The sequence below is a fragment of the Electrophorus electricus genome, chromosome 5 (assembly GCF_013358815.1).
Source record: "Electrophorus electricus isolate fEleEle1 chromosome 5, fEleEle1.pri, whole genome shotgun sequence".
NCBI classification, from domain to species: Eukaryota; Metazoa; Chordata; class Actinopteri; order Gymnotiformes; family Gymnotidae; genus Electrophorus; species Electrophorus electricus.
In genome coordinates, this window is record NC_049539.1 from 20,427,709 (window position 1) to 20,450,896 (window position 23,188).

The 23,188-nt window shown below is 39.1% G+C and overlaps 3 long non-coding RNA genes across 4 annotated transcripts; 2 read left to right on the top strand and 1 right to left on the bottom strand.

The window, feature by feature from the left end:
• Positions 1–19: 19 nt before the first annotated feature.
• LOC118241394 lies at positions 20–4,297 on the bottom strand. 2 transcript variants are annotated; one of them, XR_004776045.1, is made up of 4 exons: positions 3,697–3,789; positions 3,355–3,482; positions 1,381–1,443; positions 20–147 (listed from the first exon to the last, which is right to left on the bottom strand). It is a non-coding gene; the product is annotated as an uncharacterized LOC118241394 (long non-coding RNA). The 2 variants fall into 2 exon arrangements; XR_004776044.1 differs by lacking the exons at positions 3,355–3,482; positions 3,697–3,789 and adding an exon at positions 4,011–4,297.
• A 3,978-nt stretch (positions 4,298–8,275) lies between these two features.
• Positions 8,276–9,183, top strand: LOC113568707. Its single transcript, XR_004776070.1, has 3 exons — positions 8,276–8,333; positions 8,636–8,688; positions 9,168–9,183. It is a non-coding gene; the product is annotated as an uncharacterized LOC113568707 (long non-coding RNA).
• An 86-nt stretch (positions 9,184–9,269) lies between these two features.
• Positions 9,270–10,300, top strand: LOC118241405. The gene is made up of 3 exons (XR_004776059.1): positions 9,270–9,375; positions 9,814–9,860; positions 10,229–10,300. It is a non-coding gene; the product is annotated as an uncharacterized LOC118241405 (long non-coding RNA).
• The last annotated feature ends 12,888 nt before the right edge of the window (positions 10,301–23,188 follow it).

Below are 23,188 nucleotides of genomic sequence, written 5' to 3' on the forward strand. Positions count from 1 at the left end.
CCTTTGACTGGCAGGATGTCTGGTTACACTGAGCCAGAATGTCATGTGGTTTATGATATAAAGTCCATGTGACCAGACCAGAACACGTCTGAGTGCAGTGGAGAGTAGCAGCATCATGAAGATTCACCTTTACTGAAGGAAAAGAGCCTGAAAGACACATTAAGAAAAGAGAGTTTAAAACATTACAGTGGTGCTTGAAAGTTTGTGAACCCTTTAGAAGTTTCTATATTTCTGTAAATATTTGAACTAAAACTTCATCAGATTGTCAAACACGTTCTAAAAGATAAAAAGAAACTAATCAAACAAATTAAACCAAATATTAGACTGTCATTTATTTAGAGGAAAATGACCCAATGTTTCATATCAAGGCAATAAATATCAACTTGTAAACAATATTTATTGCTATTTAGAATGTTATTAATTTTATCTGTCATATCGATGCATGAGACAGCATATGTAATACATCCCACACAAAAATAATTCCCTACACAACTGAACCACAGTGGCTTTTAATGAAAAAATATCAGATTGGTATTTATATCAGACGACATTCAAATGCAAGACATCAGTATCAGATCAGTACAGAAAAACTGGTATCATGCTCTCTCTATAAATATAGTAAAACTAAAAATAATCAGCCATTCAGTTAGGCTACTTAAATATTCTTGGTTACTCAAAGATGCATTTCTATGCAAGAGCAGAACTGACTGATACTGCTCATTAGTACGGCTACAGGGACATCTGTGTCTTCTATGTCTGTGTCTACATGACCATTCTGGTGAGCTTTTAATTAAAGGGTTCTGAAATGCAAGTCTATTAGCAAAGTGACAAGGAATCTGTCCAGTGAAATGTGTGAATTTAAAAAAATGACAGGGAATCTATCCAATGAAATCAATTAATTTTATGTTTCTCACTCCAGGGGCAGGCCTATAGTAGCCTGAACCTTCTCAGTGTTCTGAAGAAAGGGTTATGACATTATTAGGAAAGCATCACTGTGTTCATGCTACCTTAGCCACCTGACTTTGAATGGGGTCTATGAGTGAGACAGACACCGTAGTTATACAGTAAGTACGACAAGCCGAGCTTTCACAATGAGTTATATAGTACAGTTCTCATGAATAGCAGCAATGCAATAAACATCTTTACAATTCATTTATATGTTATAAAAAATGGACAACATCATTGTTTATGCTGTGCAGCGCAAAATGAATTATTAAAAACCACCATCAGGATTTATGAATTTAATTAATTTTAATAATAATTTTATTAAATATAAAGAAGATTAAATAAAGATAAAGGACAAGCCGGTACAATAGTCCAGTTAACACACCAAAGTCATGGATGAAATTTTGATGACCTGAGAGAACCTGTTCCACTTACCAGCTATGACTGTCAGCAGCTGTAACAGCAGAACACAGTGACACCTGCTCCAAGACAGCATGACTGAGGAGACAAAAGAGAACCCAGTCAGTACTGTACAGAGGAGACAGATGGACCCAGTCAGTACTGTACAGAGGAGACAGGAGGACCCAGTCAGTACTGTACAGAGGAGACAGGAGGACCCAGTCAGTACTGTACAGAGGAGACAGGAGGACCCAGTCAGTACTGTACAGGTAGGAGCAGCTGACTAAATATGAGGGTGATCACTATTAGGAAAAAAGTCACTTATTTACAGTACCCTGATTATACCACCTGCCATAAAAGAAACAGGAGTAAATTGCTAAACAACATTAGGAACAGGACTAAAGCACCATCTATCCCACAGTAGAAACAGGACTAAACCCCACTACACCTCAGCAGCACAGTAATCCTCCTTTACCAGAGGGGGTTAGTCCAGGGTCCAGAACATCACAGTCCTGCCTGCCAGTATGTTGTGTCACTGTTCAGCTCCCTTATTCCCAGCAGTCATGCTGTGTTTGATATTTCTGGCAACACTAAACTACTAATCAGACGGGGCTCATTTTCCAGTCGTGTACGTAAAGCAACTTTACCACAAGACCTCTAGAGTGTATGACAGACCCGCACACAGGATCAGAAACCTCGGGATAAATTACAGACATGTCAGTGGCTACTGGATTTACGTATTACTGTCTCACAGAAATATCCACATGTGATGCGTAGCTTTCGTTGAAAGAAACCACAGAATATTTTTCACACATCTGCACAGAATTCTGTTATTTAATGAAACCACTTATAGTAATAATGACGGGTTTGAATATTAGCAAGTTACATACGTGTAGGGGAATTTACTTAAAACTTCTGAGAAGTCATTTGCCTCCTCGAGCACTTCCGTGATTGGAGACAAAAGCGCCCAAACTCTGATATGTGAACCCTGGATATTCGCCCGGGATTTAAAAACCCCTGAGATTACAGCAAACGGACGTTTAGAGCAGGAAAAAGGTGCAAGAATTCTTGCTGACGCTGCAGTAGGTAAAATGACTGACATGGCGAGAGTAAAATCACTGAGGAATGAGAGAAATGATTACATCACCGCACCCCGCCATGTCAAATGAATCCTGTCTGAATATTCTTAACACATAAGAGGTTCTGAACCCCGGTTCTGGGGACCCACCGCCCTGCACAGTTTCCATCTGATCCAGCTCATGAAAGACTTGATGACCCAGAAAACCTGAAACTGTCCGCCAGCGGATGCACTGTTACCAGCCTTAAATGTACATGATAAACACAGAAATAAACTTGAAACAGTTTTTCTTTGGGGTGATAAGGTGTTCCTGGCAACATGCAGAATCAATTAGTCTGTAATGCACCTATAAAACAGGAGTATTGTAACGGTCAGTAATTTGCGGACTGTTACGTTTACGTAAAAGGCGTGTGCACGTTGCCCACCCGGAAGATTTGGTTTCGTACTGTGCATGACAGACGTTGCTGGACCCAGCTCTTCATTTATCGTTATTTACTTCTTTAGAAACGCGTTATGAGCTTTGGATGTTTTTACAACTCATGTATAAGCTGTCTACAATACTCCAGGAGCGAGCCTGTTTCACGTGGTGAATAAACCAGCAAGTTTACTACTAAACTGAGTGAGTCTGGTCAGCATCTCCTCCACGTGTTTCACAGGCTTCTCTCTACCAGTTCCAAAGATCTGCTCATCTGGGTTGGAGTATAATTTAAACAGGACTAACTCCAAGCGTTACAGTATGTACTAAAGTAGACAGTTACTGTATGTGCAAGGCAGGTGTTCTTAATAAAGTGACCGGTGAGTTTATGTAGAAACATTCGTACTTTTGGTCAATATAGCACGTGGATGTTCAGAAGCGTTTGTGTTAACTCGTTGGTGCACAAGTGGAGAATGAAGCGTCTGAGACACACGGGGCTGGTTGTTCCGATACTCACAAGTCCATGACTCATATGGAGAGGAGCCGAAGCGCCACAACAAGCAGCTACTCGCGTCTCCTCTCAGCTTCTCACACAAGCGCGATAATGTTTGTTAAGACTCTGGTCTGGTGCACGAGCTAAAGTCCCTCAATGAACACATGAACCCGTTCAACAGTCCGCGAGAACAATCAGAGTTCTTATCAGACATGCAAACTTTAAAACAGCTGCACTAAATATTACATATTTACTTATCATCTATGTAGTTGGCTAGTTGCGTTCATAAATCAGACTTTCTGGCAGCTAGCGCGCATATTTGGACGGTAATCAGAAGTACATCGACATATAAACACTTTTAAACACCGCTAAATGTCGAACTTGAACGTGAAACACGTAATGTTTCATGTTTTCCTAACTATCAAAAAAAGGTTCATTACTCGAAGCTTCATGATGCAGCGCACAATACAGTGCGATTCGTTCTACAATGATCACGTGACCACAGAGCCGGAAATAGAAAAAGCGTTCTGAATTTTTAACACTTAACTTTTGCCATCAAATAAGGTAGAGTACTAAATATTACATATTAACTTATCTATGCAGATGGATACTTTTTCCGTCCTATCTTGCTGAGTCCTTGTGTTCATTAATTAGGTTTATATAAACACTTTTAAACTCACCGCTAGAGATGTTGAACTTGAAATGTCAATTTTTTTCTCCTCCGAACCCTTGTCTTTCCCTTTATGGTTCTTCCAACCTACAATTCCCCAAGACACACAAGTAGCAGGCCAATCCGTTTCAACTCAGGCAAACATGTATGCTTGCGGATAAATGTTAAAAAAAACTAAAAACCCAACCAGCTGTCCTGCAAACTGACGCACGTGAACCGGCATGCAGAGAAGGAAGGAAGCGCGACGTTTGTAGGCGGGTCGCCGACTGTCGCGTAAGCTCAGGTTCAGCCGCCCAGTTCAGCAACATTATCAACTGTATCTATTAATATTTTCTATAAACTGTTACCATATAGAAAACATCATCCTTGCCGTTCTGGGTAGCCTACACATCATGCGTGAAAGCTTGTTTGTTGCTGTGGTCTTGTAGTCTGACATGCACTCAGAAACGGTATTCTGCAAAATTTTTAACATTTTCTTAGTACCATTTGGGTCACAAATGACGTGTTTCGCATTTTTAACGTCCCAGTGTATTTGCAGTGGTGATGTTGGCTTGAACCTGAAACTTCATGTGTCAAAAATGAAACCAATGCATTTGTGCTCGTGCTTGATTCGTTCTACAATGATCACGTGACTACAGAGTAGACCGGAAATAATGAGAAAAGGCGAGTTTTGAACACTTATCTTTTGCCATCAAATAAGGTAGAGTATTTTATAACAATACTATTATAATAATTATTATTTATAATTCCTTAATTTATAAAGTCATAAATTGATGGCATTTTATCAGTTTTGTTTAATGATAAGCTGTTCACACTTTAGAACTTAAATTTAAAATATATAAAATAGTTTTGCTCTTAAAGGTGACTTAGTAAGATGTGTTCTGGGTGCATTCTAAATGTATTCTGAATATATTACTGTTTTATGTATTGTAATAGAATGCATCACATTATTCAGCCATCAAAGTATTCTGCCCTGGATGTATGTACCCACATCAGCAATGAGATTTTGAAGACATGCACAACAGTCTATTTAGTTTTATCAGTTGCTTTTATTGAAACCACAAATGTCATGTTTTTTATACAACATAACACTTTTAAAAGCTGAAAATATATAAATAGATAACTAACTACCTAAATAAATAAATAAAGATCCCTTGCCAACCACATGCACAAAGCACTTTGAAGTTTTGGCCACCAGATGCCGCTATTGTGCCCTGTGTCATGAAACTGTGAGTAATGAACCTTTTTTTTTATACAGTTAGGAAGAAAGCGCCAGTGCGTTTGCTATCACTACTTACCACGCTGTGCCAAGCAGCGTTCCTGGGTCCAGCAAAAATCTTCTAAATCAGAAATCTTGTATACCATGTTACTAATACTACTATTATTATCATTTTAAATACACATTATAATAAAATAAAGATTTTGTCCTACCTCACTGTCTGTGTCCAGAGACATAATGCAATAAAGATTTTGTCCTAACTCACTGTCTGTGCAATTAAACACACTAGCTAATTTCCTCCCACCACCTATGAGTTTAGAATCATCAGAACCTGGGCATAATCTAATACCCAATCAAATCAAACGTGTTCTTTAGTCTGGTTGCATGTCTGTTTTTGAGGCCTGGGTTAATAGTATGACCAGGTAAACACTGACTACTGACACAAGAAACACCCTGTGGTGTTACTTTAAAGGGACCTTGGTTATCTTTGTGTCTGACAGGACATGTGGACCAGCTGCCCACAGGGTGTTAGAGGTGTGTTGATCACATGGAACTTTAACATCTGTTCTGTTCTGTTCTTTATTTGTTTACTGGGTAGAAAGTAATTGTTTGCTTTGTACACTTGGTCATGAGTATCTGTAAATGTATTACAAACATCTATGGAGAATCTATCCACACTCCCAGGAGCCTAACCATTGACTACTTGTTCAAGTGCTTGCTTATACAACTATACAGTAATTTTAGAAACCATGTGTATTTATTTGAAAAAGGTATTTATTTGGCTTTGACTAGAGAAAGAAAGAATCCCTATTTGTGAATCTGGCATAATACTGACCTGTTATTGGTACTGTACTGATTTAGTTCTGACCTAATACCTGCATAGTAGTGACACAGTACTGACCTGGTACTGACATAGTACTGACCTGGTACTATCTTGGTTGTGGGTCTTGTGCTTGTACAAGTTTTTGTTGCTGGATTTGTTATATGTGTCAGTATCACCGCTGAGTTGAAAATATCCAGCCAGGCATCATCCTGAGGTGAGAAACTGAGCACTGCTGAAGAGATACAGGATGAGGTCTGTACTACATATGTAATGATGAGATACAGGATGAGGTCTGTATTACATATGTAATGATGAGATACAGGATGGGGTCTGTACTACATATGTAATGATGAGATACAGGATGTCTGTACTACATATGTAATGATGAGATACAGGATGAGGTCTGTACTACATATGTAATGATGAGATACAGGATGAGGTATGTATTACATATGTAATGATGAGATACAGGATGAGGTCTGTACTACATATGTAATGATGAGATACAGGATGAGGTCTGTACTACATATGTAATGATGAGATACAGGATGAGGTCTGTACCACATATGTAGTGATGAGATACAGGATGAGGTCTGTACCACATATGTAATGATGAGATACAGGATGAGGTCTGTACTACATATGTAATGATGATGAGATACAGGATGAGGTCTGTACTACATATGTAATGATGATGAGATACAGGATGAGGTCTGTACTACATATGTAATGATGAGATACAGGATGAGGTCTGTACTACATATGTAAGCTGCATCACATCCCAGTGTGCTTCAACGAGGGTGAAAAGACTGATGATGATGATGATGGTGATGATGATGGAATATTGGAGCACTGTGTTGTAGAGTAAATGTCTTTCAACAAACATTTTAGGTATAAACGTCAGTGCCTTCAGTGTCCTACTTTGGAACACTCTTCCTATATGACTGAATAATTATATGTTCCTGTAGGCCTGAGTAACTTTTACTCTCTATGTTCCTGCATGTTTGAGTAATTATTATTGCACTGTATATTCCTGCATATCTGAGTAATTATTATTATTATTATTACTCTGCATTGTCATGGTTGTCCCCTCCCTGTCATCTCGGTCACTTTAGCAATCCTGTCATGCTCTGTTTTGACTTTACAACATAGTTTTCTTTCCATGAGCTTCTTTGTTTTGATTTTTCTGTTACTCCCCCTTGTCTGGTTGTTCTGCCTGTTTTCTCCTGTTTCTAGTTGTTCCTTGTTATCTCGTGTGTATATTCCTTGTTAACTCGTGTATATATTTCTAGTGTCTCTCCAGTCTTGTCGCTGGTTATTGTTCACTCAGCTTGTGTTCATTGTACTAAGCCTCCATTTATACTAAGGTCCTTCTTCATTTCATGTTGTTGCCTTGTAACCTGTTCCCAGTTGTGTTTCTGTCAGTGTGTTGGTTCTATCGTGTTTAGCTTTCATTTTCTTTATCTTTTGTGGGTCTGTCTGTCTCCACATGTTGACTCATTCCACTGACCCTGATTTTCTGTTCCAGTATGTTCCAGAGAGCTTGCGTCCTCTCATTGGCCTGTTTCAATATTCTCCAAAACACTGCAGAGCACCATTGGTCTGTTCCAATGTGCTTCTCCAATTTTTATTGGCTCTCCCGTTGCCATCCCGTTGCTGTCCCAGCACCCTGCCACACTTCTGACTTACAGCATTGGGTAAGTGAAGCCAGGCTCCCTTTTTTACATTTTCCCTTCAATTTGTTGCACTCAATTTCTTTCTATGGCTTTTATTCCCCATCTCGGTACGTCCAGACTTTACTGTAAAAGCGAGATTTAATGGGCGAAGTTAGTGGCCAGGCCGACAGACCGAGCTAACTAGCTGCTCGTTAACCTGTCTGTGTCGGACACAGTGCAAGTTTTCTCTCAGACATCTTGGTTATCAGTTGTGGGTGAATGAATGAATGAAGTTAATGAAGTCGTTTCCATTTCATCTGAAGTTAACATTTGCGGTACAATGACCTGTGCTACTGAAAATGACTGATTGTTATTTCAAACAACAATTAAATAGCACTTAAGCTTCACTAGCTGGGGATACAGAGTTATCTGATTAACTGCAAAGAAGCTCCTTTTATCAAAGTCCATTTTCAAACACATGTTATTAACATAGTCCTGAGTAATGTACATTAATGCTGATTTAAAAAATGTTTAGGCATCAATTTTAGCATTAATTTTGGTTTGTTTCTCTTGATCCCTTAGAATGTTTTCCAAACTGGTATCTCCATATTCCAGGCCAGCGCCTGTGAGGGTGAGGTGAGTGGCTACATATACAGCTGAGAGAGCAGAGACATACAGATTAGTGGAAGGTGTGGTGGTTAAGTCCACCAAGAGGGTTGCTACTTGTGCTCGCTCTGATGGGGAGCATTTTGTAGTGGCCCATTTAAAAAAATGATGATTGTCATCGAATTGGTTGTCTTATTTCATCAGTGGCTACAATTTGTCAGAAAAATATGGCAGCTCTAAAATGTATTTCAGTCCATCCACAGTCACAGTATCTTCAGATCTGGAAGTATAATGCCGCAGTGCTGTCTGTCCTCCCTCCCCAACCTATAAAGACCTTCCTGACTGGAAAGCAGACTAGTGTGCACTCTCAGGGAGGGTTGTCAGTGTAAGTATTATTTGTAAAAATATTAGCCTAATTAAATATGTGTTATGACCCATAGTGTCATAAGAGATAAATTTTACCTTAATCTGCACATATCTTATACCGACCATAACAAGCCATTACTGAAATGACAAACATGACACTTGTTTTTAAACTCTAAACTCGATTGACTGTTTAGATCTTGTCCATTGGTGTCCTCACAATAGCAGAGTGTAAATGAATTTTATATATTGTATCTAAGAACATTTACATAAATACTGTCTATGAAATCATTTCCAAATAGCATATGGCTAACAATACACTTTCTTACATAAACTGTGAGTCAGTGAAAGCACCACAGCAAATGTTGATTTTGCCTTTTAATACAATGGCATCTTCAGTATTTGAGAATGTAATTGGATGTGGTCTATCAGTTATGTATTAATGCAATTAATGTTATGTTAAATAGCCTCGTCTTTTTATTATTCATTTGTTTTTTAAAGTTGACTACCATAAAACTACAAAAGATGGGGCCGTTTCAGCCCGACCACTTGGGCTGCTTTCAGGAAAAAAGCACGCATGTGTCTCTCTGGAGAGAAGTTGCACTACTCAAAATCAGCCTGTCGGATGACCTGGAAATCAGCCACCTCTATATTAGAAAAAAACAAAGAAGACATTCAGTTTAGTTCCACTACCCATACAGCTGTGAAGGTAAATCAGTTTTTTCTCTCTTTTTTCCTAAATTGTAAGTTTGTAAAGGTGCAGGTGGAAAAGGATTAAGAAACTAAAGATTTTTATGGGCTGGCCAAAATAAACTTACAAGATATAGCAGTAGTTGTACCTTTGGGACAAGTCCAAATTGACTCAGGAATGTGCTATCAATAATTTTATGTCTACACAACTATAATTTACTTATTCCATGTGCCAATGCAAAGCAATATGATAGATATTTAAATGAGACCTAATTGGCTACTGGCTGAATCATAAGAGAGTATTCCACAAAATTGCTTGTTTTTGCAAGTTACACTGGCCAACCAGCAAATATCTATACACTCTCCAGCCACCTTGATAGAAACACCTACCTTGTAGATACAGCTTGTAGATGTTCAGTTAAAGACTATATCCTGTCTGTTTCCATACACGGTTTAGGTTAACCATCGTCTAGTACATTATGACTCATCCATTTCTGATCCCAGGTCAGCAGTATTTATTTATTTTTCTTAACCTACCAATGACACTGGCACATATGAAACCCCGGCAACACTACTGTTACTGATGTTTCACAGCAATGCCACTGCCATGACAGTGCTAACACTTTGTTTAAAATGGTTTATAACCTAAACAAATGTCTGGTTAGTAGTATTCAGAAACTGACCATTGATGATCTGAACTCTGTAAAATGCACTTATAAGCTTGGAAAGGTACATAACAGTACACATACAAAAATATTAACTAGCTAAAGCCTATTTGTATCTGGGTAAATGAAACAATGTCTCAGCCCTTTGTTAATATTATGCTTTTATAATCACTGCGTTAAGATAATGGTGTGTTTCTCTTTCCATAGGTTCACAGATAGCGTTAAACTTCATATTTCCTAATGTGACGGACGAGGGTTAAGCAGGATGCGGGGACGAGGCACGTCGAACATAAGCATACGTTTTATTTACACATTAAACATACACGTATTAACACTACTTGGATCAAACACCGACAACTTTGACGATACAAAACGAGACTTATATACACTCATAACAACTACACACAACAAGGATCAGGTGCACAACACAAGAGGGCGTGGCAATACGAACACACAGACACGCACACGCACGCAGACTTGAGGGGGGGAGGGGCCGTACCGTGACACCTAAAAGTTAAGGTAACTTTTTGTCAAATTTCTTATTTTGTTTGTCTTTTGTTACACTGTTTGCAGGTTTAACAGCTGGTGAAACACTTGACGGTTTGTGTAAGTGCAATTTGATACAAATTCATAATTCATATCATTGACATATGGGTCAATGATATTACATTTGATAAAGGGGTTGCCATTACACCTGCAGTCAGTAGATCAAGATGTAGTAAATTAACTTATAGGTGTATATGGAAGCACCAGACAGCTCACTCGTTCTTTCAGTAACTGTTCAAAATGCACTCTTCATAAAGCAGGGTCATATGAGTTGAAAGAAATCACATAAAATGTTTACAAGCATTTAGCATCATTTAGTTAATAGACATTGTTTGCAAGATAAAATGTATTTTTTTAGACATTTCATAAGTTTAAATATTTCTCTTTTGTGTTTATGTCCATAGGTCTGTCAGTTCCACTAAAAGTGAGGAGAAAGTTTCTGCATAACTGGGGTTCCATTTCCGCATAACTAGGGTAGTACTGAAGTTACTGAGATTGTTCATTATATGAAAATATCATTGTACTTGAATGTGTAAATGAACAATACATATATGAAATTTAAATGCTTTTATCATATTAGCATTGGTTTGCACAGACCAATGGATCTTGACCTGTACTCAGTGCAAGACATGTTGGTTAGTCAGCTAACTTCAGAATGCATAGTCAGCTAACTTCAGAATGCAGTCTTTTTACAACTGGTCATATGTCATATTGGATTCTGTTTAAACACATGTAACGCAAGGGACCCCTAATGCATATGTATACTCAGGGTATTTGCTGCTAATAAAAGGGTAAACACACTAAGAACATATTAATTAATAACGGATAATGCATAACATAATTATGAAATTTTGGTCCACAGTCAAGTTCCCCTCTATGCTGGACTTTAGCCTGAGTATTATTGACACTTACCTCTCTATTTTCACCTGAGCATCTGTATTTGATAGAGACTACAAAGCACTTCTGTAAGTCACCAAATGCTGTAAATGTACACTGATGTCCACATTTATATTTCTGTAGTTTCAGATTACCTCACGTCATCTCAGTGTCAAGAATTAAATTTGTGGCTTGGCCTTTTTTTTCCAATCTTAAACACTTCATAAAACTGTCATGACTTTTTACCATCTAAATGTACATGTGCAGGGATATTGCAAAACCTTCAGTATTCAGCCACCAGAGCAACTGTGGCGAGTCTGAATGTAAGATGAATTAAAAGAAGTAATTTGACTCAAGCATTTCTGTGAAGAATTTCAGCTCTTATACAATGATGACGTAGTGTGGGGAAATTATTTGGCTCTTACAAAGTGACATTAGAAAAAAGACAAATGACATGTATAGAAACACTGGGGGTAACTGCTAACTGTCACGGAACGCTCGCCTCCGCGAGTCACGTGGTTTGGCCCGCCACGTGCAGCGGGAGGATCTGTGTTTGTGGTCACGCTTGCAGACATCTGCACCTCATCTTGTCTAAATGTATATAAACCCGTGTCAAAGTATGCAGTGTGTTGGTCATTGTTGATGTAGCGTGTTGATGTTTGTTTGTTAGCGTCCAAATGTGATATTAGTAACCTTGTTTGTCTAGTTTGTGTTAATGTTAAAGTCATTAGTGTTAAGTGTGTCTATGCTGGTTGTTAATGTTATTTGTGAGTGCCACCATCATCTTTATGTTTTGTGTCATTAAATGTTTCACAAGCCGTGAGAAGTCTGTGCATCCTGCTCCACGCCCTTCCATGACGTTACAGTAATGAAAGGGGGCAACTTGGTGACATTAGATTTAAAGCTGACTACAATATGTCTCAACAGCAAAAATATCATGTTTAAATAGCATTTATGTAGGGTAGATTTAAAAATCAGTTTATTATTTTTATATGACCTAAATCATGGAATATCTATTAGTATAATAAATGTGGTTGCTAAGGTGTTACCAATTTGATTCTATGGTCTCAATAGGTGGTTGCTATGGAGTCCCTAGATGGTTGTTTTGGATGTTGCCAGGTGGTTGCTATGGAGTTGCTAGGGTAAATGTTGAGGGATATTTTGTTGTGGGGGTAAATTTGGTTGAGGGTTAACTACCACTGAGTGGTAGTTGAGGATGAGGGGTTTAGTGTTTTTAATGTTGATAACATGATAAATACTGTGAAATAATGTCAAATGCAGTTTACATAAAAAATGAAATCCTGAAATACTATTGAGCCATTCCCAGGTAGTTGCTATGGAGTCCCAAGTGGTTGCTATTTGGTTGCTATGGTTCTTGCTAGGTGTCTCCTATGGTATCCCAGGTGGTTGTTAGGGTATTACAGAGTGGTTGCTATGGTCTCAATAGGTTGTTGCTGTGGTATCTCAGGTCGCTGCTATGGGTTCCCAATTGGTTGCTATGGTCTTGCTAGGTGGTTACTGTGGAGTGTCAAGTGTGTTGCTATGGCTGTGGGGTTAGTTGAGGATAAGTGGGTATTTACCTGTTGGGGTAGATGTAGTTGAGGGCTTTTAGTGTAATGGTGTAACTGTTGTTGAGGGGTTTTTAAGATGTGGGGGGAATTTGTTGAGGGCAATTTGGCTGATTTGGTTGTTATTGAGGGACGTTGGGGGTAACTTGTGGTGATGGCTAATTGGCTGTGGGCTGAGGGGTTATTTAGCTGTTGGATAGTTGTTTTTGGATTATTTATCTGTGGAGGTACTTGTGCTTAAGTGCTATATGGAGGTGGTGGTAATTAGGGTTGGGATAATTGGTAGCTGAGGCAAAGGGGTTGTTTAGCTGTTGGGGTAGTTGCTTTTGTGGGCTAATTGGCTGTGGCGTAGTTTATAATGAGGTGTCATTTACCTCTTGGGGTGGTTGTAGTTGAGGGGTTATGTTGCTGTGGGGAAATCCTGCCTGGGGGCTGTTTAGCTGTGGGGTTAATTAGGATTGATTAGTAATTGGCTGTGGAATAGTTGAGGCTGAGGGCTATTTGACTAATGGGGTAATTGTTCTTTAGGGGTATTTAACTGTTGGGGTAGTTGAGGGGTTATTAAGTTGTTGGTGAAGTTGGTGAGGGCAGTTTGGATAATGGAGTAGCTGTTAAGGGGCTGTGGGGGGCTATTTGGCAGTTGGGGCTATTTAAGTTTGAGGGACAATAACATCAAAGGAAACAAAGAGGCAGCTCTGAAAGTTCTCTGAGAAAGAACGGAAAGCTTTTACCATGAAGAAAGCCTGAAGGAAGCAGATGACAGCACCCCTCTCCTCTTCTCCTCCTCTCATTCACTCTTTCTCTCTTACACACACACACACACACACACACACACACACACACACACGCACAGAACTTAGTGCTATTTATGATCCAGGTTATGAAGTGTTAGTTATGATCCAAGTTTTGACTTACTGGGTGTTTTTAATTAAATTTAGGTGCTGGTCCTTTATGGGGCCTGGCTGATTGAGCCTGTGAGTGTATGGGTGCACCTCAGTGTGTGCTGTGTGTGTTTATCTGAGTGTGTGAGGACCAGAGAGATGTGAGTGCATGTAACAGTCTACTGTGTTGTTTCCCCAGTTTCACCAGTGTATGCTGTTTTGGTGTTATGGTATGAGATTTTGAGTGTTGACAGTATTTTATTGTAAAAATTAGGCATTACACTCATACTGTGTACAACATCTGCACCTGTATCAGTCCAGCACACAGAAAACAGAAGGAAAAACTTTTCACAATTTCCAAATAGTTCCATGTTTAATGTGTAGATTTGTACAGAGAGTTTAACACAGTGAGGTTATGATTGCATTGTGTGTGTGTGTGTGTGTGTGTGTGTGTGTGTGTGTGTGTGTGTTCATGAGGTATGTGTATACTGCGAGAGATGTGTAACGTGTGTGTGTGTGTGTGTGTGTGTGTGTGTGTGTGTGTATGTGTTTTATACTCAGCAAGCATGTGTGTATTATGATGTTCACCAGTTGTGTGTGTAGAGGAGCGTGTGTTTCCCTGCAGACTCTGGTGTTGCTCCAGGACACAGGAGGCTATTCTAGCTCTCTCACACACACTGAGGAATGAGACCACCAAAGTCTAAACCCTGCATAGAGGGGCTCAGTGAATGTGGAGTGGAATGTGTGTAAGTGTATGAGTGTGTGAGAGGAGACACTGTAGAAGGACAGAGTGCCGGCATGCCAGTCCAGATACACTCCTACTCTGTTGGAGCTGGAGGAGGCAGAGATGTCAGTTCTCTTCTTATTGTGCCAGACAGTATAACTGTTGTCATAGCAGTACAGACTCCAGGACTTTACATTGAATCCAAACACACAGTCATCTGTGACTCCTTTCCTGCTGATTCCTTTATATGTCACTGCTATAGCAGCATCTTCACTCCACTCCACCTCCCAGTAACAGCGTCCAGTCAGACTCTCTCTACAGAGAACCTGATACAAGTAATCAAATATCTCTGGATGATCAGGATATGACTGCTGCTCCTCCACACACGTGTCACCTTTCTGTTCCCCTCAGACAGAGAGAAGGGTGTGTGCTGTGTTTGGGTCCAGTGTGAGCTCACACGCATCTACACACAAGAAGAGACATTAGAGGAAAGGACACAAAGACTGTGTGTGTGTGTGTGTGTGTGTGTGTGTGTGCATGCACATGTATTTTTATATATGTGTGTACATTACACTGCACACAATGACTGCTGCTTAGTTTCTTAGGCCTGGTTTGTTTCTCATCTTCCCTGCATGCTCCATCCTAAAGAAACAAACACAAACACAGAAAGGAGTTTAGAAAATTTTAAATTCTGAAAAATCTAGTCTCTCCTTCTTACTGTCTCACACAAACACACAGAGATAATAGTTCTCCCTCTCTCTCTCACATACAGAGAAAATAGTTCTGTCTCACAGACACACACTTTTTACAGTATTTAGTTTGTTCTCTCTCTCACACACACCCACACAGACAAATAGACATGCGCACACAGACACAAGTATTGTCTATGTGATGTGTATCAAATATACATGTTTATTTCCTTGTCTGAATTCTCATGGTTTTGTTCTGTGTTTTATCTGACCCTATAATAAACTGCAGATAAATAATCATGTAGAAGTGGACTGCAGCATGTCGGATTCATTTCTCCAACACATGTTGTACATTCTATAAAATAAGGGGAACTTTTCTTTTGGAATGGAATATTCCATTTACAATATTAAAGACATGATTCATCTTCTCATGTAAACTGATGTCAGTGTTCTTCAGTGTGTTAAGGAAGGATAATGTGCGCTTGTTGAGAGAGAACCCTTGCTAGTGACCTGGTGGATTGAATTGATTCTGAGGTGTGTATGAAGTGTTTTGGTAGTTTTAGTACATTTAGTTTGGGAGGTTAACTGCTCTACAGAGCAATGTTGGTGTGAAGAGTATTGAAAAGTGAACTCAGTGTAATCAGCACTGTATTTTGCTACCTGTTCTAGCTGCTACCGGTGACTGCTATGTTCAGTATAGCATGTCACTGACTCCTATGCACAACCCATTTTACATATTCCCAGTACTGCGTACTGGTAAAAATAAATGCACTGTCTGTTCATTGTGTATTGGTCCTGTCCTGTATTCATTTATTGTATGGCATTATTGCACTCTATCGTATTGTTTGCACTTGTTTTGTTTTATGCTGCACTATGGTCCGGGAGGAACATTGTTTCGATTTTACTGTGTACTTGTATATATCTGAAATGACAATAAAAGCCCTTTGAACCTTCGAAATGTGTGTAAACAACTGTAAAACAAGGACATAGTATCACTGATATGAAGCACATCTGTGACATAGTAACATTGTTGGATTTTTATTCTAGTAGCGCCACCTTGTGGAGAATTTACTGCTTACTAACCGTCTATGAGTGTGTGAGTTACACATTATTCTACAATTCACTATTACACACACACACACACACACACACACAATAACAGTACACTGTACTACAGTTCACTATAACACACTCACAATTACAGCCCACACACTGCACTACAATTCACTATAACACACTCACAATAACACACACACACACACACACTACTACAATTCACTATAACACACTCACAATAACACATTGTACTACAGTTTACTAAAACACTCACAATAACAGCACACAATGTAGTACAATTCACTAAAACAAACATTCACAGTAATAACAACTGTAAAGTACATAGTAATCACTGATGTGAAGCACATCTGTGACATAGTAACACTGTTGGATTTTTTTCTAGTAGCGCCACCTTGTGGAGAATTTACTGCTTACTAACCTTCTATGAGTGTGTGAGTTACACATTATTCTACAATTCACTATTACCCACACACACACACACACAATAACAGTACACTGTACTACAGTTCACTATAACACACTCACAATTACAGCCCACACACTGCACCACAATTCATTAAAACACACTCACAATAACACATTGTACTACAGTTTACTAAAACACTCACAATAACAACAAACAGTGTAGTACAATTCACTAAAACAAACATTAACAGTAATAGCACACTGCAACTACAATTCACACACCACAGTGCTCACATCAGCAAATTTGCAGTGCAGGTCATTTTGAATAACACTTAAATAAATATTATGTTTAAACTTGAGGAACTGATACTTCCAGACTAATGTTGAAGAACACTGAATAAACCAATTGGGCAGGAAACAGACAAAATCTGACATATCTAGTTAAATTAACTTTCTACAAAACGGATAGCACAGAAGCAAAAATAAATTATATATCTAGATATAAATCTGTACCCTGTACCTGATCCTTTCTTATTGTATCATGCTAGTCAGCTGTTACTTAACTGTAATAACAAGTTGATTTCTGTCAGAATTTTAAGCCATATTCACAGAATATGTAGATAATTACACAATTATAAATATTGAAACATATTGATGTGGACAGTGTCAGATGAATCAGTCTGACTAGAATTTCCTTTTGAGATCCTACAACGCTTGCTAGTCACCTGGACTTGGTTTTCATAATATTAATTAGTTACTTGATAATGATAATTTGCCAATAATGCCATTTGACAGTGTGTATGCTAATAAGATTGAACAGGACCAAAAATGTTATTTGATTAAAAGAAAGTAATTTAGTCACATGTATTGCACTTCTGAGCTATTGGTTATTGTGTGTGTTAATTCTGGTTTGTTGGATTACTGCCTGTATATTTGGATTACCCTCCTTGCCTGTTCCCTGTCAGTTTTGTTTGCCTCGTGGACTGCTTTGTGGATTGCAATCTTTGCATGTATACTGGACTACATTTATGGACTACCCCTGTTCTCAGTTAAACTGCATCCACTATAATGCGTTCCACTCTATCTCCGTTCGTGCTCAGAACCTGACAGGTACTGACAATATATCCACATTTCTAACAAAAATGTCAGTTTTCCAGGGTATAATTATGTTATGGTAAGAAACTGTTTTGAAAAATGTCTTAGCTACCTCAGTTGAGTGACTTTCTCCTCTTGACTGAATTGAGTGAATTCCTCCTCTGAGTTGTGTGCATGATTCTTATAACCTGTGGATAAGGAAAGTATGTTTTAGTGTAACTTCAAAGTGTTAACTTTATCATGTTCTCTCTGCATTATTTTACCACTGCAGAGTAGAATAACTATCAGTAGTACTACCAAATAAGGAGACATCAAAAAGACTCCAAATGATATTCAAAGTTTTGATCATTGTTATGAGATGGAACAGTCTGTAATGGCTCAATGAGTCCTTAACTGAACCAAGCTGTATATTAGTTCTTACTTTCTGCAGCTCTGCTTTGCCTTCTCTTTTTGGTCAGTGCTACCTCCATTAGTTCATAAGCACAGAGTGTGTGCAGGGCTTTACTTGTGCACTGTCTTATGTATGCTGGACTATAACAGATTATATATGTCTACCAGTGTTCAGTGTGTTAATGATGAGGTACTAAATAAGGGAGAGGTGATCAAGCAAGTGTACAGGGAGGGAGAATGCATTTTAATGCAATTTCGAATGCCCAGTGAATCATGCCATGAATGTGCTGAATGAGGTAACCCTTTTTGGGGTGCCAAGACATATAGCTCACCACATAAGCTCAAACCAGATGCAGAACCAGATACATGAAGTCTTTTAGGCTTCATCATACTACAGAGACAGTGCTGACCTGTTGTTGGCTTCTGACCAGATTTGTCTCTTTGTTTGCATTGCTTGATCTCAGTGCAGCATTAGATACTGAAATTCACAGCATTTTATTGTGGAGTGCTGAGTGCTGATGTTCTGGGCAACGGTCATATCTGTTCCCTTCTGGTTCCTTTTAGCTGTGATGTCATAGCTAGAGCTACCATCTTTGCACATTATATTAGCCTTTCCTACACACTTTACTATTTGATCAGGCCTAAGTTACTGAGGGTCCCGCCCCTGACCCTCTCCCACAGTGGCTCCTCCTACCCTGACTCCACCTGCTGTGGCTTCTCCCATATCCCCACAATCACTTCCCCTTCTGTGTCTACAAACATAGATTAAGACTTCTATGAACCCAGACTAGGACTTCTAGAACCCATAGAGTAAGTCTTCTAGAACCCATTCTAGGACATCTAGGAAGCCAGAACAGACTTCCTTTGGTTACTTATTCTGATTACTCATTTTGTTTCTTTGTTGTTTGTATTGTTTCTGTTGTGGTGTCGGATGTCGACCAGGGGAGGATGGACCCGCCCACTGAGTTGTGGTTCCTCTCGATGGTTGTTCCTCATGCTCTTAGGGAGATTTCCCTCACTAATGTCATGAGTTCACCTTCACACTTCTGGTACGTCATTGAATCACTTGAAAAAAAATTGTTCATGCCGTCTTCAGTAAAGATTTAAATAGCTAGAACTAGGGACTTGCAATTCTTTGTAATGATATTGATAGGTGTAACATTGAGTTGTGCAGTAATTTTGGGATTTATTTATTTATTTTCTCATCTATAAGGTTGTCCAGTATCTGAGGGACTGTGTAATAACTGCAGGCTAGTTATGAGAACTGTGCTGATTGTCACATAATCCTGCACAATTATGGGGTTTTGAAACAACAGTATTGTGTAATAAGAACAGAACTGACAGTAATATGTGTATTATTATATTATTACTATGTTGCATTTATATAGCACCTTTCTCAAATTCAAGGACTCTTAATGTATGTGTGTATGTGAATGATGGCTGTAAAGTGATGTATGCATGTGAATGTGTGATTGAATATTCTTTGTGTGTTGATTCCAAGAAAAATGTACATGTTGGAACAATAAAATATATGAAAAATGATTAAAAAAAAATGTAATGGAAAACAGGTCTTGGTTGTTCTTGGTTGTTTTGGTAGAAAAACACCATAGACACTTCAGATAATACAGTAAAGCTCAACAGTGTAACTGTTTCACACAATACAGTAGAGCTCAATAGTGTAAAATAGACCTGGTGTTAGTATGATGACTACAGTCCAATGAAAGACTGCAGTGATGTCCTGTGAGGACTGGAGGTTTCCACATTGAACATTTCCAGTATGTCAAGCGCTTACTAAACATGTTCAACCACTAAATGCCAGAGCTTGTTTTCTCTCTCCCATGTGAGTTATTACTCCATTATAAGCATGGAGATTAGAAAATTGTAAGGTGGTCTCAAACCCAGGTTAGCTGGGTGATGATACCAACAGCCTACTGGGTGAGCAACCACGCTCTAAAAATTGTGGGCCTGTGTGCCGAACAGTTAGAGCTTGGATCAGGTAAAACAAAAGGAAAAACTAAACACCACGCCGAGCGTGGAAAAAAGGGAGAGCAAAGAATGTCAGGGGAAGAAATGGCAACCCCGATGGACTGGGGAAAACTCAAACTAAAACTTCCCAAACAAAACCAGAAAACAGGCAGGACTTGAATGGCTAAGGGAAGCCTCCGGAGAGAGACAGACTCGAGAGGAAAAACTGGAGAGAGGAGGGGATGTGTCAAAACACAGACACCCTCGCAGGACAGAAGTGAGGTGTAGCACAAGAGCTCACAGACCTCAATACCTTAAATTACCGGCTAGGAGCTTAGCTCAGAACTTTTGCAAAAACCCAGCACTGAATGACTGGGTCACTGGTTTATATAATGTCTAGCTCAGCTGTTGGGTGTTAAGCCTGATTATTGGTGTGGTTGACTCGACGTCTCCCTCTGGTGGCAGGAGGGGGCCTCAGCCTGGTGCCAACCCTTACAAAAATGTTCCATATTTAATACATTTGAAGTGTGAGTATTAAGGGAAAATATGGTAAATTGATAAGAATCAAAATTTTGCAGGTTGTGTAAAGTAATATATTTTGATTTTGTTTAAAACTAATATATTTGTATTGTTTAAAGTCATAATATATTTACATGCCTAAAGGTGTGATTGGGTTTAAATTTACCTGCTGGACTCATTGCAGTCGACTCTTCACATCTGTCTCCAACTGTGAAAGAAGACATCATTACTCTTTGATTCTACATAGTGAATACGATTTCATCTTCATTATTCTGATTCTACATATGATTTGTGATTTGTTTGGTCCTCATTTCCTCAACTAGTTGCTTTTAATCTTCAGGATGGCTAATGCAATCTCCACAGCTCCATCTAAGCCTTGGGGTTTTAGGATAATGTGGTAGCTGATACAGTGTTTATTTAACACTGACTTTTCTTTTGTAAGTCGCTCTGGATAAGAACGTCTGCTAAATGCCATAAATGTAAAAATGTAAATGTAATGGGACAACTGACCCTTGGAGTTGTAGGGTAATGTGGTATCTGATTCCCTTTCTAGAGTTTGTGTTAAACCTTCTCTTCCTTCTGTTTATGTTCTTCTTTTAGGTCACCTAGATGCCTTTATAGGTGGCTTTAACACTGCCTTTCGTATCAATAAAACATGTAATTATTGTTCAGCCTTACTTTGTCAGATTTATCTTGCATTCTTGAAAAGAGCTGGCCATAGCAATATACATAAGTCAGTGTGAAGGTGTCCGAGATGTAATTTTGATGGCCTAAACTGATTGTCTGTGCTGTGTTTAGTTTTTATGCTCCATTGCCGTAAAGTTTATAGTGTGCAGTGAAGAAATTAACTTGACCTTGAAACACATTTCCATGTAGAACAGGTGCACTGACAGCTCCTCCAGTTTGAGCTGTGATGTTCTGGCCTGGTCCAGTTTGACCTGTGATGATCTGGCTTGGTGCAGTTTGACCTCCCACCACTGCTTCTGGTCAACACACCACACACCACACACCACAGAATCCATTATCACACATTGCATTACAACATGGTAGTCTGGCTGCACCTCTGAGAACATGAAGTCCCCCCAGCACATAATTAAACCCGGACGGTCAGTGACTCACTGCTTCCACACTGGAAGCTCTCTACAGAACCTGCAGCATTACACAAAGCCATGAATATGCACAGAGATTCGAGCCACTCCCAGCCAAAGCGTCTTCTCCTCTCTGACAAATGGCAAGTGCTTCAGAGACCCGTACACTCGCCAGACCAGATTGAAGAACAGTTTCTACCCCAGTACTGTCAGATTGAAGAACAGTTTCTACCCCAGTACTGTCAGACTGAAGAACAGTTTCTACCCCAGTACTGTCAGATTGAAGAACAGTTTCTACCCCAGTACTGTCAGATTGAAGAACAGTTTCTACCCCAGTACTGTCAGACTGAAGAACAGTTTCTACCCCAGTACTGTCAGACTGAAGAACAGTTTATACCCCAGTACTGTCAGATTGAAGAACAGTTTCTACCCCAGTATGTGTGTGTGTATGTGTATGTATGTGTATATATATATATATATATATATATATATATATATATATATATATATATATATATATATATATATATATATATATATATATGTTTGTGTGTGTATAAATTAACAATGAATTGTTTTCCACTACACTCTTTGTCTATTGAGTTCACTAACAAAGCAAAATCATATGCTATGAACATATAAAATCCTGAAATAATAGTTCAATACTGAACATGATTTCAGCTGCCTTATTCTCACTGTGTTTGGTCCTCAAGGTCTCAGCTAGGTAGTTGAGGTTCATCTTGTTCAGGATGAACAGTGTGATCTCCACAGCTCCAACTGGGCCATATTTCTGCATCATCTTGTCCACAGTGTCATGTCTGTATGTATTCTTCAGCTGAGACTTTGGGATGCGACTGTCATCTTCCACACTGTTGGTCAGATGCCACTGGAACTTCTTTAGGTCCTCTGCGTTCAGATCCTCTAAAATGTACAACAGCTGTTCTTTAATATTGGTTATCCTGCATCGTGAAGAAGGGCAACAGACACCAGGTTACTGAAGGTTCACAAATATGTTCAATGTTTTATGTTCACAGTGCAGGGATGTAGAGAGTAGTGAATTTGAGTGTGTTGGGTGAAGTGTGCTGTGTGAGGGATGTAGAAAGGAGTGAATGTGTGTTGGGTGAAGTGTGCTGTGTGATGGATGTAGAGAGAAGTGAGTAAAGTGTTGATGTGTGTTCACTGGGTTTGACTTGTTTGTCATCTATCACTACCACTGCGTGTATCTGTTATGAAATACTCTGACAGACTGAGGCCATACAGTCTTGGGTAATGCAGTGAGATGATTTTAAAAGTTGTGTGAAACTTTATTTCCAGTTATCAGACAACAGCCCTGTGAATGAGAAG